Source organism: Apteryx mantelli, chromosome 1 (genome assembly GCF_036417845.1).
Source record: "Apteryx mantelli isolate bAptMan1 chromosome 1, bAptMan1.hap1, whole genome shotgun sequence".
NCBI lineage: Eukaryota > Metazoa > Chordata > Aves > Apterygiformes > Apterygidae > Apteryx > Apteryx mantelli.
In genome coordinates, this window is record NC_089978.1 from 215,827,166 (window position 1) to 215,833,413 (window position 6,248).

The window sequence follows — 6,248 nt, forward strand, 5'->3', positions numbered from 1 at the left end:
CTCCGCCTCGCCCGGGCGGCGGCAACCGCAGCCGCAGCCTTTGTCCCCGGCCCGCCGGGCAGGGCCGCAGCCGCCGCTTCTCCCTCCCTGCCCAGGGCAGGAGCCTTGAGCGCGGGGCGCTTCGCGGGGCCGCCACGCAACTGCCCCCTCCCTGACTGACCGACCCCAAAGCACCACCGCCACACAACCGCCCCCTCCGTGACTGACCGACCCCAAAGCACTGCTGCCACGCAACCGCCCCCTCCCTAACTGACCGACCCCAAAGCGCTGCTGCCACGCAACCGCCCCCTCCCTGACTGACCGACCCCAAAGCACCACTGCCACGCAACCGCCCCCTCCCTGACTGACCGACCCCAAAGCGCCGCCACACAACCGCCCCCTCCCTGACTGACTGACCCCAAAGCACCACCGCCACACAACCGCCCCCTCCCTGACTGACCGACCCCAAAGCACCACCGCCACGCAACCGCCCCCTCCCTGACTGACTGACCCCAAAGCACCACCGCCACACAACCGCCCCCTCCCTGACTGACCGACCCCAAAGCACTGCTGCCACGCAACCGCCCCCTCCCTGACTGACTGACCCCAAAGCACCACCGCCACACAACTGCCCCTCCCTGACTGACCGACCCCAAAGCACCACCGCCACACAACCGCCCCCTCCCTGACTGACCGACCCCAAAGCACTGCTGCCACGCAACCGCCCCCTCCCTGACTGACTGACCCCAAAGCACCACCGCCACACAACTGCCCCTCCCTGACTGACTGACCCCAAAGCACCACCGCCACACAACCGCCCCCTCCCTGACTGACCGACCCCAAAGCGCCGCCACGCAACCGCCCCCTCCCTGACTGACTGACCCCAAAGCACTGCTGCCACGCAACCGCCCCCTCCCTGACTGACCGACCCCAAAGCGCCGCCACGCAACCGCCCCCTCCCTGACTGACTGACCCCAAAGCACCACCGCCACACAACCGCCCCTCCCTGACTGACTGACCCCAAAGCACCACCGCCACACAACCACCCCCTCCCTGACTGACCGACCCCAAAGCGCCGCCACGCAACCGCCCCCTCCCTGACTGACTGACCCCAAAGCACCACCGCCACACAACCGCCCCTCCCTGACTGACCGACCCCAAAGCACCACCGCCACACAACCGCCCCCTCCCTGACTGACCGACCCCAAAGCACCACCGCCACACAACCGCCCCCTCCCTGACTGACCGACCCCAAAGCACCACCGCCACACAACCGCCCCCTCCCTGACTGACTGACCCCAAAGCACCACCGCCGCACAACCGCCCCCTCCCTGACTGACTCACCCCAAAGCACTACCGCCACACAACCGCCCCCCTCCCTGACCTCCCTGACCGCCCGGCAGCAAACGCTGCCTGTTTGTACCGACCGTACTGTGTTTCAAATACTCCCAGGTATTTATTTGTTTTGTTTACCATACTTTATTTACCCCTGCCCAGGCCGTGGTGGCAGAATCACTTCTGGAGCGGGAAGTGCCTCCTGGTGCGGGAGAAGGAGGTGTCTCGCAAAGACGTGACCCTCCATGCAACGAGCGGCCTGGCAGAGAAGGGAGACGGGGGGGCAGTGCGCCGGGGCTCGGCAGGGGCTGGGAAGCCGTGGCACCGTCCCCAGCCCGCTGCAACGCGCCCAGCGCTTTCTAGAGCGGCGGGAGCGGTGTCCGCGAGGACAGCAATGGTTGGATTCCCAGGGAGAGATTTACCGTGGGTAATGCTAGTTAGTTTGAAATTGGTGTCTGGTCTGAACTGCTTGGTCAGCCTCCCTCTACAATCAAGAGTGAGGGTGTCTCCGCAGGTCTAAGATGGGTTGGACAAGTCACGTCTGGAGGAAGCATGCGTCTCCAGTGGCTACGGAGTGACCAGGCTGCTAGGTGTCCCGCTTGACTGGAGGCCTAGTTTATAGCTAGCTAACGTTAGGTTAGACGAATCCCACCTCTACCTTTTATTTTTCGCTCTGCCAGCAGCTTGGTATAGGACTAGAGGCTATGACTATCCCATATAACATATGTTGAACAGCAGTACAGGAGAAGAAAGTGCGTCATTTTGTCAAGGGACGAAGTGGGAGCGATGTCTACGATGTACAGCATGGAGACCCTGGTTAAGGAAAGCATCCTCGTTCGGGAAGCGCAAATTTAATTGAAGAATATACTTAAAGTCAAGCATGTACTTTGCTGATTTCCTGTGGGGGAACATTAATACGTAGATGCAAAGTGCTTTGGGATTCATCACTGTGGGACATTAGATAACTTAAATGTATTATTCTTACAGCATATTTTAAAGTATATGTTAACTCACCTTGCCTGAGCTAAAGCTTTTCTTGCTGAGTGGGAGATCACCCTGGGGAAGATCACACAGTTTCAGTCCTTCATCAGTATCACAGTATCACAGTCCTTCATCAGTACCACAGTATCATTTGCCGTATTTCTTGATTTCTCCTTAGCACCGTGTGATATCAGGTTTAGTCTCACATAAAAAAAATGTGTTCTGTCAACATTTTTCTACAACAGGTGTGTCTGAAAGAGTTTTTCTCCTTTTGATCATTTGTATGTTTTCCTTCTTTCCTCGTTCTTCACATTATCAACTGGTAATACCGGCGCTGAATTTATTCAAGGAGAGCAACTGTGTGTTGACACATTCTGTCCTGAAGGTGGAGAAGTTTATGGTGTTTGGTTCCAAGTGCACAGCCCATTACTGTGTGTTATGGAGAACTTCCCTCCTCTGCACTGTAAAAACTTGTTATACCAGTTTAAAAATATGTCAGGCATGCATCTCCTTCCTGTACCATTAATCATTAATTAACATGTGATACTGACATTTCTGGTTGCTACTTAATAAAGCAAGATAGTATTTTATGTGTGTTTCTAGCCTCTTCTATCTTTTATTCTAGTATCAACATCACTGCATACCCAACCGTCAGTGCCAGTACAGCCCTATGTATGGTGAGTCCATCCTGCAGATCCCCCTGGAAATATTGCCAGAACCTTCACCGCTAGATCAAGCCCATGTTTATAAAACTCCCTCCTGGCAAGCTGACTCCTTTTCCTCCTGTTACAGACCAAAATTCAAGTTTCTTCTGATAGAATGTGCTTGTTAATTTATTCCTGCAAATGGCTGAGACTAGACACTTTGAACTAAGGAACTGTGGTCAAAGAGGATCTTCTTGACCTATTTTGGGCTTTCTTCACAAGGTTTTCATTTTGGGTCTTTTTTTCTCTACATGTGGCCTGATTTGACAAGGAATTGGTAGAATTGAGCAGTCAGAGTGAAAATGTAAAATGCTGGAAAGCTATCCGTTATTTATTTGAACTTCAGTAGGCCTGGAAAGCAGCTTGACAGTTAAAATTCAGAGCCTCTTTGTGCCACACATTATAAATAAAGTTAGAAGTTCCTGTTTTAGAAAGCGGTATTTTACATTTTCAACTTGAGGCAACAGACAGACAAAATAGACAGGGAACAATGTGCACTGGGATATGACATAACCATGAAAGAAACAGAGTTTAGCCAAAGTGTAGGTTGAGTTACTTTCATGGTCATTATTGTTAACTTGCTGTTGTGATAAACATGATACTATGATTTGTTATGTGTACAAGAGCAGCAATTAGAAACCTCAGACAAGATCATGGCTTATTGTATCAAGTCCTGTACAAACACAGACTGTAGACTGTATAGTCAGTGTTATTCTTGTTTACAGTCAAGCAGTAATCCCACAGGAGATACTCTTCATGATTTATTTACACAACTTTTCCTTATGATTTTCCATGCCCTTTTCTTGGCAAGACACTTACAGCTAGAGCCAGTGAAAGACTTAGGTGCCGCACCACACTTAACTTCTCAGTGCCTAGCTGCCACAATGAGTTCAAAAACCCTGAGATAAACTTGGAGTATTCAAAACTTTGGGGTTTGTCTGTGACTCGGGAACAGAGTGACATCCTAACCCAGATGTCACTGTTGCCTCAGTTGTGCCAGTTCAGTGGCTTTTGTGGCGCTGCAAGGTCTGAGTAGTGATCTAGATTAAAACAAACAAACGCTTTGGGGGTGGGACTATATCTGTTTTACCTAGACAATTTCAGATTTTGGTTAGAGTTTAGCGGGACAAACACTTTAGGCTGAGGGAGACATCTCTTAAACCAGATCTGCTGCCATAGGGTTAGGAATATGGAACTCCAAAAATGGTGATCCAAGAAACTCTGCAGGCCAAGCAGAAACCCGTCAAGAACTAGTAAGAGAATTACGAAAATTAATTTTCTAATAAGAAAAGATGGAACATCTAAAATCCCAGCCTTCTCTGAGCTGCAGAGAGCAACCTCTGTTCCTCCCCCGAATACTATATAGCCGGGTGACTAGCGTGGTTCTGTGGGAAGTGAGAGATGAGTTTGAACAGTCTGAAAGTTAAGTGACAGCTGAACCTCCTAGACTGGCACTTCCTAGACAAACATTTGAGATACCATCACTTGCTGTAAAAATGGCCAAGATAGTATCTGGAGAGTGAAGCCAATCAGTGTTTATTAGGCATTCTCCAGGAATTCTTCAGGTTTGAGTTTATGCCAGAAGAATACCTAATTTCTGGGTCCTGTTCCAGTTTAATTGGGAAATAGCCCTGAAGCTGTTGTGGCCAGTGCAGTTCTGTATCTACAGAAGCAGAGCTTTTGGCATCGAGAACTGTGTTTACTAACCTTCCTCCAGCCAGGCTTCATAGTCCTCCTTTCGTCTTCTAGATCCCCCAGGTTGCTGCTCCCCCTATTCTCTCCTCAGCACTTTATCCCCTTCCGGTACTGCTGAGGCCATCTCACTGTCCCCAGACCATTTCTTCTGCCTCCTCCCTCCTCACCCCCATCCACTATTGCTTCTTGACCCATCCTCTTTCCGCAGAAATCTCTATATTGCCTTAGTGACTTACCGCTGCCTTCTCCTCTCTCTGCATTAAGCTGCTTCCTTCTTGTCCCTTTTCCGTGGAGTTGGATCCAGATACACTGGATGTGTATCTGGATGTGTACGTATCACACAGTGTGATACGTACAGTACATTGGACTGAATTTCCACACCTTACTTTTAATGTTAGTGCACCTCAGTGGTGGGACAAGATTTGCAGGTGTGAGGAGAACTCACAGAAGATGAGTTTCTCCTCAAAGAAGCAGAAGGTACCTTGTGAGGTGGGCTGCCCTCAGCGTTTGTCTGCAGCGCTCCTGGGGGCAGACAAAGAGCAGCTGGGTCGTATTTTTGGAATTCAGCACCTCAACTGCCCTTAAATCCTGCTTTTGGCACCTAAATCCTTTATTGGATCCAGTCCTTAATCTTCCCCTTCAACAGATCCTACTCTTAGTGCAAATACTTCCCTTTTCCTAAGTTTTGTCTATTTAGACTGAGGTGGGACTGCCTTCTACTGTTCTTGCAGTATCCAGTTCAAAGTGGTCCAATTTTAGCAGGCTCCCATAGCAGTAATGTGGTAGAAAGGTACACCTAGTAGCTTTTCCTTGGCTTCTTCTATTTAAAACTTACATTTTCTGAGGTTTAATGCTAGTTTGCTCTCCTGTATATCCTGATGAGTATAAAGCTAGTTATTTACCAGAGTCAGCAAGTCTGAAATGGGTGCGACTTTCTTTCCTGTGGGGAATGGAAAAATATATCACTGAATTGAATTAAATATTAATCTTTTTTTTTTTCCAAAGAGGAGGAATGCAAGTATAAACAAAGAAATGTGTAAAATGATTTATTCTAAAAAAAGTAAAACACATAAATTCAAAAATAAACTTGTCTTTTTACATTGTTGTTTTAGACTTGTGGTCTGATTCCTGTTCAGAATGAAAGTTAATTCTTCTGATGGCCTTTTGTTGGCCCGTGACATGAGTCTGGAAGATCTTTATTTCCAGTTTCCAAGGACAGGATGTCCTGTTACATAGTGAGCTGTATTTTGCATACTTGCTGGAAGTTTCAGCACAACTGAATGGCTTCAGGAGGACAGCAGCATAGAGGGATTTCTTGTATGTCAGTTGAGGGAAGGCCTCGTCGTTGTTATCCAGGATGTTCTGTAGCCGTTCAGGAAAGGGCTTCTCTCCAGGCTTTTTGTTAGGGCAGCAGGGCTCCATGCAAGGTCAACTTCAAGTCAGTAAAACAAATCCTGGTAATTTCATTTAGACTTGAATCAAGCTTTTACTAGATCAAGGAAAGGATTTATACTTCTGCAGCAGAATACAGATGGACTTTAGACATTTAAATTC